The sequence below is a fragment of the Anthonomus grandis genome, chromosome 9, assembly GCF_022605725.1.
Source record: "Anthonomus grandis grandis chromosome 9, icAntGran1.3, whole genome shotgun sequence".
In the NCBI taxonomy this organism is placed as follows: domain Eukaryota; kingdom Metazoa; phylum Arthropoda; class Insecta; order Coleoptera; family Curculionidae; genus Anthonomus; species Anthonomus grandis.
Genome location: NC_065554.1, coordinates 5,540,697 through 5,551,573, shown reverse-complemented (window position 1 = coordinate 5,551,573; position 10,877 = coordinate 5,540,697). Strand labels below are relative to the sequence as shown.

The 10,877-nt window shown below is 29.7% G+C and overlaps 1 non-coding gene across 1 annotated transcript; it reads right to left on the bottom strand.

Moving 5' to 3' along the window:
- Positions 1-2,932: 2,932 nt before the first annotated feature.
- On the bottom strand, positions 2,933-3,004 carry Trnaq-uug (transfer RNA glutamine (anticodon UUG)). Its single transcript has one exon. It is a non-coding gene; the product is annotated as a tRNA-Gln (tRNA).
- Positions 3,005-10,877: the final 7,873 nt, after the last annotated feature.

The window sequence follows — 10,877 nt, the reverse complement described above, 5'->3', positions numbered from 1 at the left end:
CATGATTAAAAATTTATTAGTATTGTTAATATTATTGTTATTACACCTTATTAGCATATCATAAATAAAAACAAAATACCAAATAAAATGCAAACACAAGTATCTGAAGAATTTATTTAGCTTGCTAAATATCATTGATACTTTTTTCATAAAGCAGCATTTATTTAAATAGTTTTAAATTATTACCCAGTCTTTTACGTGTTGAAACACTGTTAGCAATGGTTTATTCTACTGCAGAGAGGGTTGAGATGATAGAGTTTTTCTTTCGGCATTACAATTGTGCCAATAGAACGGTACAAGAATTTAATGACCTTCATCCAGAAAAACGAGTCAACAGAAAATACGTTCTAGAAATAGTTGCTAAATTTAGGGAATCTGGCAGTGTCTTAAATAAAAAGCGTGAGGTTCAAAACGCTGTTGTTGTCAATGAAGCAATGCAAATAACTGTCCTAGGTCAACTTCATGCCGAGCCAGGAATAAATGTCAGAAAATTGGCGACGAGTACAGGAGTAAGCAAAAGTAGTGTTCATAGGATACTTAAGCATAATAAATTCCATGCTTACAAAATTCATCTGGTGCAAGAACTGAATGAGGACGATTTTGACAGACGAGTGCAATTTTGTGAATCGCTTAGTGATATGATAACTGTTAATCCGCGTCTTATTTACAACATTTGCTTTTCAGATGAATGTACTTTTTTTCTTAATGGCAACGTAAATCGTCATAACTGCCGCTACTGGTCAAATGCAAATCCGGGCCAGTTTCGTGAAGTTCATACCCAGTTCCCTGAGAAGTTAAATGTTTGGGCGGGAATCTTGGGCGGCTCCATTGTTGGTCCGTTTTTTCTGCCCAGAAATTTGAATGGAGAAATGTACCGAAATCTCTTGGAAAATGCCGTATATCCAAGAATAGTAGAAATAATGGAAGGCGGAAATCATTCTGATGATGATCAAGTCGTTTTCCATCAAGACGGAGCGCCTCCACATTATGCTGCTGGTGTGAGGCAATATCTTGATGAGATATTTCCTGATCGTTGGATTGGAAGAAGAGGACCTTTTATGGAATGGCCAGCTAAGTCACCCGATTTAACCCCATTAGATTTTTTTTATGGGGGCATTTAAAAACAAAAGTTTACGCTACCCAACCAGACACCCTAGAAGACTTACGTCAGAGAATTATAAATGAGTGTCAGATGATAACACCTGAAGTTTTACAAAACGTCAGGCATCGTTTTAAGCAAAACCTGTATTCCTGGATGGAAGTAGGCGGGGCACAATTTGAACATTTAATAAATTGACGTAATTTAAGTAAACTTGTTTTATTTAAAAGACACAAAAGGAAAAGGGTAGGTATTTCTTATCTCTCCACTTTTACTGGCAGTAAAGATTGTATTTCTTGCTATTTTTATATCCACAAGATATCCATCAGTCACTCAGAAGTCACCATTTAAATTCAGAGTAAAAAAGCCTTCAAAATAAGGAATGACACGACCCCTTTTTCTATTTGAGATTTAAGGGGTGCTTTTAACCCCTCGTAAAGGGTTCCAGGTATTAGGGTGGCCTCTTAATTAATAAGTGACCCCTTTGAAATTAGGACTTCCTTATTCTTTTAAAATATTATCCAAAACAGAGTTCAAAATACCTTTTTCAATTTCGCTGTTTCTACAATTTTGACAAGCTGTCATATCCGGATAAAAAATTTTAGCCACTTCAAATTTAGCAGTTATATTCAGAATTAAAAGACCTTTAAAATAAGGTATCACACGACCCCTCTTTCTATTTAAGATTTTAGGGGTGATCCCCCTCGAAGAGGTACTGGTATGAGGGTGCCTTGGTAAGGAAAAGTTGTCCCCCTCGAAAATAAAATCGACGTGTTCGAGATTTTTGTAAAAAAAATTTTTTTTCATACCAAAAATACCTCTGTTTCGTTTTCGCTGGGACATACTGTATAAGAAAAATAGAGAAACTGACATACTTGAGTTTTACTATAATTGAATACTTTTTATCGGGGTTGGTTATGTATTTTCTTAATTCTGGTATTTCTCTATTTTATGGAATCTTATTTTAAAAACTTTTGTTGCGTAATGAACAATTAATAAATCTGTACTTGTGTCGGTATTTCTCCAAAGGTGGCATATGGAGTTCGGCACCTAAACACACTACTTTGAAGCTGCTTGATTCCATACAGAAGAGAAAAAACACGATATAAAATAAAATAACCTAAATGGAGCTCTCAAATAAGATGAACTACTAAAATCTAGATATCATAGGTGAAAATTATAAACTAAACATAAGTAGAACCCCAAATAAACGTACCTAATTAAGTTAATTAACCGCTTAAACTACAAAATAGGAGTAAAACAGTAAAATTATGAGAATAATTCACCTATTTACATTTTTAGGCAAATTCTATGCCTTATTCACTACTGATTTATCATAATATATAAAAGAATTTTAATGTTAAAGTATTTTAAAATTTTTGCAATTAAAGGAAAAAATTAAAAAACATTTAATTATCAAGAATTTAAAACAGCAGAGTTTAAATCTTTTGAGTAAAATTTAAAAAAAGTTTCATGGTTGTATCATCAAGCTTTATGAATATTCCGCAATAATAGTTAATTTTTTTAATATTTTTTAGGAAACCATTTATAGTGTGCATTTAAATTATGCAAAAATGTTTTGTCAATTTTAAATTTGGATAATATTGTATACTTTTGGATCATAATCAGAAACACCTTAAACTCTTATTGTACAATATAAGTTTAGTTTACCGAAACCGATAACAAAAAAAATTGACAAAATACTAAACATAAAAAAATATCAAGATCATTTTTAGATTTATCGAAAAAATTATAATAATTTATTTGTCTATAAAAATGATAAAATAATAATAATTAGTAAACTTACTATTGGTAAAAAGAAATAAAAAGTAAAGGTTCCACCGAGATTTGAACTCGGATCGCTGGATTCAAAGTCCAGAGTGCTAACCATTACACCATGGAACCGATGAGAAAGCTTGTCCCTCAACGCGTTTATGTTTAGAGACATGCACTTTCGCGCTCGTAAGCAAAGACGGGTTAAATTGTTATTATTTTTTTTCATTATTATATAATATAACATGCGAGTTACTTATACAGTATATAAATAGTCCTTATACATATGACGTATTAGGAAACGTACATATATATACAAGGGATAAGATGTTCTATAAATACTAAGTAAGGAACAAAATGGGAAATATTATACATCAACGATTCTGGGTTATAACTGCAAACCAAAGTTACAAAAATCGGTTCTTGAATATCCCGTGATTGACATAAAGGCTTACCAGGAATATTCTAGAAAAATCCATTTACATTACTTAAAACATGCCAATATGCTTGAAATGCATCCTTAATATCTATAAAAACGCATATAGGATGTTTGCAAAGATAAGTGACTTATTTTAACTGGTTGTTACGCTTATTCGATTTTTAAGTTAATATTCATATATTTTTTTTAAAAACTTAGTTAAACTTTAAATTGTATTTATCATATGTTAGTGTCAAATGTATAAAATCATATTTCCTGTAAATGGGAAGCTACGTATAAAAAATATATGCCTAAATAAAATTAAAATAAAATCATCATTCATTGACATGAGAATTTCAAAGATTATTTAGGTTATTTTCGAAGAGATAAACTCGTAGCATATCAGAAAATGCCACGAAGTGTTCAAAGGACCAAGCAATGCAAAATAATGAATTACTATGCCACGGGATAGATAACTCGATTCTGAAGTTCGATCATGTATAGCGTTACTACAAATAAATATGTGATTCACGAAAATACATAAAATTAAAAATAAATCTTATACAATAAAACAAATAGGACAGTAAAATTTACATTAAATGATTAATTATTATTAATTACCTTCCTCAATTGTGGCTGTATTTTTGAAGCAAAAAGTTTAATTGTTTTTTGTAGACAGGGGGTAAAAAAAGCTACATTTAAAATTATTTTGACACATACAACTTTATGTTTCTTTAATTAATTTTCTGGTTCTGCATCAACATTTAAACAATTTGATATAATACATGTTATACTTTAGTCAAGTAATTTTTGAATTAAGGATATTTTTCAACTTAAGTAGCTTTAGATCCATAACTATTCGTTATATGATAAATTCCTATCTTAACTTTTTAAGGCCAATCCCAGGACATACATTTTAAGCTATGCTAACCATCAATTTTTTTGAGATTTTAAGAAAAGATAGAATTATTTTATTCTATGATAAGTAGTTATGGCTCTGTAGCTTCTTAAAGTTGAAAAAAAAAACAAATTTCAAGTGTCTCTATTTCAAAAACTACTTGATTAAAGTATGAAATGCATGACATCAAATTTATTATAAGTTTACGAAGAATCTAAAAATCAAATAAATCATAAAGTTTTCGATTTAAAAAAAACATAAATTTTTACTACCACACCTTTTGTGAATACCCTCTATGAGTCAAAACTGAGCGTTTTTCACTCTCTGTACACAAAATAAAAATTGAATTTGTTTGTTCACTCACTAATTTATACAGGATGTTATAAAATTCAGTAAAAATATTTAATAGAAATAATTATAAGTGTAAAATCCTAAAATCTTTCAAGTTATAGCTGTAGCAAAATCGTACATTTTGAATTATAGCTACAATTATAGCTTACATTTTTTTTAGTGCTCTCATAATTAGGACTATTTCAATTAGAAAATTTAAGCCGCAACTAAAAAAAATTATAAACCACATTAAAGAAAATCTTAAATTAAAGTCTTGGGCAAACAGTTCAGGAATTGAATAATTGTCATGTCGCTGTTAGGCGGACACTAGCTAAGTTACACGATATTATTATTATTTTTGGCTTATACCAAATGTAAATTTTTAATTGAACTTTAACTATAAATATCGGATAAAATGTCCGCGTGATATACCTTAAGGAATTTAATATTATGTTTATGTTTCATTCACGTTTAACAAGAAGGTTTATTGCATGTTAATAATATACAATTATTATTTTATAAAGGTTAAATGTTTAAGTATAGTATATTGTATACTATTTAAAGACGTTTATAAGATCCGATTAATAGAATAAGGTTTTTTTTTTTAAATAACTACTACCAATGTAGATGTTTTTTTAATTTGCAGTAGTTTGGATTTAACGTAAGTATTATTAAATAGAAAAAAAGTACATTACTGCATTTTTCTAAAATAAATTTTATTTTTTAAATCCTTGTTTAGTTTTGAGCAAATTTGTATGAGCAAAATAGTTTTTTTATTTGTATATCCTATTTGGTATAATTATTGTTTCATACACGTTGATGCAATTCCTAGTTCTTTATAGATTTCTTTGTGTATAATATTCCATTATAATACTATAACATATACAAGTGTATGAAAAGTATATCGTATCCTACACAGTGGTATATATGTGATATCGGGGTTATGTTAACAAATATTTAAGGTGTAGTGATAGTGAGTGCGAAGACTAGCTATGTAAATCGTTTGTCAATTTTTTATATGCCGAAATTTTCTCACTTATGTAAACAGAATCGTATATGGTATACGTATATTCTAAGAGTTCAATAAATCTACCTTGGCCATATACGGTTGATAAATATACCAATAGTTTAAATTTTAACACTGTATTTTTAAATCTAGATAATGAAAGCTTGTTTAGAACTAAAAAAAATTAAGTTTCCGCTTATTTGCGATAAAAAATGGCACAATTACTGCGATTTTCATAGCGATACGCCTTGCTTTCAAGAAATAAAATACAGATAAAAGTATAGATAGAAAATCAAACTATAGATTTACGATAGATCACCTACAATTTTCTTTAAAAACATTTTTTTCTCAGGCAAATATTTTCAGCAAAATAACAATTTTCTTCAACCCTACCCTTACCCCCTCCCACCCATCCCACACAACTTGCTAGTAAGAAATTGATTGTTTTTAAAAATCATTGTTTTCCAAAATAATAAGCATTGATAGCTGGTTTCGTCATAATCTATAATTTAATAACACAGTTTGTTTATTTAAATTTGACATAATTATATATATTTATATTATTAAATATTTAATACAAAAACAGTGCTATAAGATAGGATATTATGGACGAAAAAGTGTGATTTTTTAAAATAATTTCTTACTGGGCAAATATTTGGGGTGGGTGAAGGGTTAAGGGTTTTGCTGATTAAAAACAGTGATTTTTCAGAAGAATTTCATCCAATAGGTGTAGTAATCCAGTTTTAAAAATTAAATATATTAATCCCGTGTCAATTTTTTTACATGCCGAAATTTTCTCCCTTTACTGAATCGTTTATTATATATGGATATTCTACAGTTAAATAAATATCCCTTTACTATATACGGTTGATAAATATACCAAAACCAAAAATTTACAAAAAAAATCGTTAAATAATTATTATCATTAAATATATACTTATATTCAATACATTCAAAGTTTGTTTCTTCAGGAATTCTCACTTAGTAATGACAAAGTTGGTTAAAAAAAATTAATCTCCTAAAAAAATTCCCTTAAAGTAACCAAATTTAAAGTAATTAAACAGAGTTCAAAAAAAATTAAAAATTTGCTGGCAGAAAACATTATCTTTAAAATAATTGGATTTCCATATTGCTAAATATATTCAATAATATTCTTATTTTATGTATATATACTCGTATATATACGTTTATTTATTTATTTTTTTTAATTTCATGTACGTAAAATTTGACAGACCATTCACTTTCGGCCTAGTTTGCTATTCAAAAAGTATTCAGAATACATCATAAAATTGTTAAACGTCATAATATTCAGGGTGTTCTCCATAGGTGTTTCCATAGTTTCTATTTGTAGCATCCTGTAAAGAAATTTGTTGATTAAAAAAACGCGCCAGTGATAATACTAATCGATGTGTCTAAAACATAAATGGAAAAAAGAATACCTGAATTTTAACCGAATTTGTTCCTATTATCGTGAATGCACTGTATAGTAACGGTTAACCATTCTCAAATGTTTACCCAATAATTAGACTACTAATAAAATAATATTTTGTTTTATGAATGTCAAATAATTTGTATTTATCATACATATTAAATTAATTTAGTACATCTACATCTCATATTTCATACCACATTTGATCTCACATTTCTTATTTATGATAAAACATTAAATTTTCTAGAATTATTTTCACGGAAAAGTAAAATAATCTAAGTTTTATTTGTACTGTAAATAACCCGGTTACTATTTCAACAATATATTTATACACCCGTTGTTGTCTTGCCGCTACAATACGCAAATGAAAAGCAAATCCCAGCACGAGCGTAAAAGGAAACCCTGCTGGAAAAGTAAGCAATACGGTATAAATGAAGGAAATTTAAAAACAACTTTGAAGTGAAGTGCATCCATCGTAATATAAAGAAAATACAACAAAAATAATAAACTAAGAAAGAGATTTAGATGAGTATTTTCCGGAAGGCAAACAAAACGGTTTATTTTGGTGTCAGTTTATGATTTATGACCCAATTGCTTGAGAAAAAACTGTTTGAAATTGTGTCTTGTTTACTTAGTCGGCTAAAAATAATGCCGTTTGTTTAATATGCGCCTCAATGTATGATCTAAAAGTAATACTTTCTTCGTATTAAATTGTGTATACTTCTTGGCTTCAAGTCTAGTCTTAGTTTAAGTGTAATATACTTTCACAAGGTAGGGTAAAACACCCAAACGTTGGCACTCAGCCTATTGTTGGCACCCCGTCTAATTTTTTGCAAAAATTAAAATGAATCTGATATTATTATCATCAACTTATTAATTAAGGTAATTTTGGCAACATCGCCGAGACTAGTGAACCGCCAACGCAGTATTAATATTCCTTAAGTTTAAGTAAAATTGCGAATCAAATTTGACGTGTTGTGCGTGAAACTGAAACTAACTAACGTGAAAATTTTATGACTTCTTAATCAAATAGCTATTTTTCTTATTGGTGATATTGTTAACTATCTTTAAAATGATTTTTCATTTAAAAAATTCATATTTTTCAATATAAATTAAAATTTGTAGGGTGCCAATGATAAGCAGAGAAAAATGTTATATTGCCAGTGGTTGGCACCTATGCCAATCTATATATTTAAAACACTAAGCTAATTTTTTTTAAAATAATTCTCTGGTTATTGAGACCTTTCAACACTATTTTTTTTATTGTTTTTTTGCGTATATTTTTTTATAAAAACACTATAGTTTTTAAGCCGATAACATTATCTGTGCAATATGGCGAATGCTCTGGTACGTAGATCGACAAGACCGGGCGAGGCGACTCGAGGTGCGACATGTACATCTGACGTCACACGAACGATAGGTTATAAATACTACTGCCAGAGGCACTTGCTTCATTGTGATCGTTTCGAACATTTCGTGTTCGGATCGTAGTAGTCGCTGATTGTTTATAATTTTCATAAAGTTAGGATAGTTGTCGCTGTGTTTGTTTCTTTTTTGTTATTATAGGATGGTTGGCGTTGCGTTTTTTTCCTTCATCATTTTTTAAGTTGTTAATTTGGGAAATAAATATGGAAAGGGAAGTTATTCCTATTTTAGGTGATGGAAATTGTTTGTTTCGATCGATTTCTTATTGTTTGTATAATAACCATGGACATCATAGGAAAATACGATTAATGGTTATGGAAAAGGTTAAAAATGAATGGGAATATTACCGAAATTTTATTAGAGTTGTAATGTGATCTGTGTAGGTCTAGGCCTGATGATGCTCCGACAGGAGCGAAACATGTGTAGCTTTTAAGCTTTTTTAAGAAATTATATAGATTGGATGAGACCGTGACTTTGTGTCCTTACCTTTGTTTTTGTTTTCGTTTGGTCTCTTAGAGAAAAATGGATGATACGTTACGATTTATCTTACAGACTGCCGATCAGAAACTCAGTAGATTACGAAAACTTGCTATCGTTGGATGGTGAATATGCGGGCCATGTTGAATTACACTGCATTGGGCAGTTGTTTCCTAACTATTTATTAAGGGTATATAGGGATGAAAATAATGAAAGTCAAGAGTATGGCACAGGAAATATTATTTGCAATTTGCTTTTTTCTGACAATCTTGATAGGGGTCAATATAGTGTTTTACGTTTTCGCCCCACAAATTTTGCGGAAAATGAAAACACAAGTTTTGTTAAGGAAAGCAATGTTCTTCAACAGTCTACAAATAATAAACGTAAGCGAAAAAAAACTTTGACTGGTTACAGGGAAAAGTTAACGAAACGGATACAGAACTAACAAAATTACCTAAAACAAAAGTGTAGACGTGCTGTATTAAACAACATTTCAAACGTTGTGTCTTCTTTTAGCTTAGGCAATTTGGATGACACATGTTATTACTATTTTGCACTATTTTTTTCATATGAAACGAACTTCTCTGGATATTTTGGTCTTTGTTGCAGCAATAAAAAGTTTAAACTGGCTGATTTTAAGATTCCTGATGAATTAAAACAGCTTGTTTACTAATGATAATGATTTATCAAAAAATTTTAGGGCGAATATTCGTCAATATAATAATTCTCTATCCTTCGTGTCTGTTGGAGCAAATCTAAAACTACCTCTGGGATATGGTCCTTATTGTTTTAGAATTCTTGGGACGGTATATTACAAGATTTCTGAATTATATTCTAAAAGCGTAAATTCTGATTCTTACGGTCAAGTTCATATTTTGGATTTTTCTGAAGCCAACCAAATTAGACTTCAAAATTCTGCAAACACTTCTTTACGCAAAGATGTTTCTGAAATATTAAATAAAATATTAACTCAACATAATCCCTATGTGCCTTCATATAAAACGATGCATCAAAAGATATGTGAGAAAAAAAAGCTGGCTTTTAAAGAAAATCAGATGCCCTTAAATTTTGTAATGCGGTTTTATCATGAACCTCAGTCAGATCTGCGACGATATAATCATCCTATATGTCCTGAAGTAGCAGCAGTATTTGAATCAGTAGATGGAGCTCCTCCTTCCCATAAGAATATTGCTGTTTTCCCAAGCGAGGGTGAGTTAAAAAATATTGATTACGACAGCATGCACTGTGACCCTATGTCGTATGTACTTATATGGCCATGTGGAGAGCCAGGTTGGTTTATTTCAATGCCAACTGGAGGTGAGCGAAAAACTAAATTACGGCAAAATATTTCGATGCGAGAATATATTTCATACAGGCTTATGGTTCGTGGTGTAAGAAAGTAGACTCGTCTCAGGTTTAGAATTGACTATATTGATCAGATAGAAAATACATACACATTTCGTTAACAATAATATTAATTGGTCTTGATCTATTAACCTACATCAGTGTTGCGACCTAGATTTGACGTTTGGTTATATTTGTTGATACTAAATAGTTTACATAAAGGTAGCACCACATCTTTCCCCTTTTAAAAGAATGGCTTTTATTTTGGGCAAAGATAAAAGACATTCGTTTTAAATAAAATATTTGCCCGTGTTTTGAGGAAGCTGTGTTGCTTTGTGAAATACCGTAATTATTAGTCTATCCTACCCCTTTTTTTTTTTTTTTTTACTATAAAGACTTACTCTTAAAATATTTACAAATTATTATCACTATTACCATAATTATCCTTACACTTATACGTCACACTACTACCATAAATACTTTTATAAAATAATGTTTGCGAATAAGTTATTTAAAATGTGTGAGTATATGTCAACATATAATATTACTATACTAATTCTGTTTAATTTGTCGCGACATTAGATTTATATACATACATAATGTTACAGGTTTAATCTCCAACAGATATATTAATTGATTTATTAATTTTTTTTACCAAGATAAAGTAAATCGCAACCA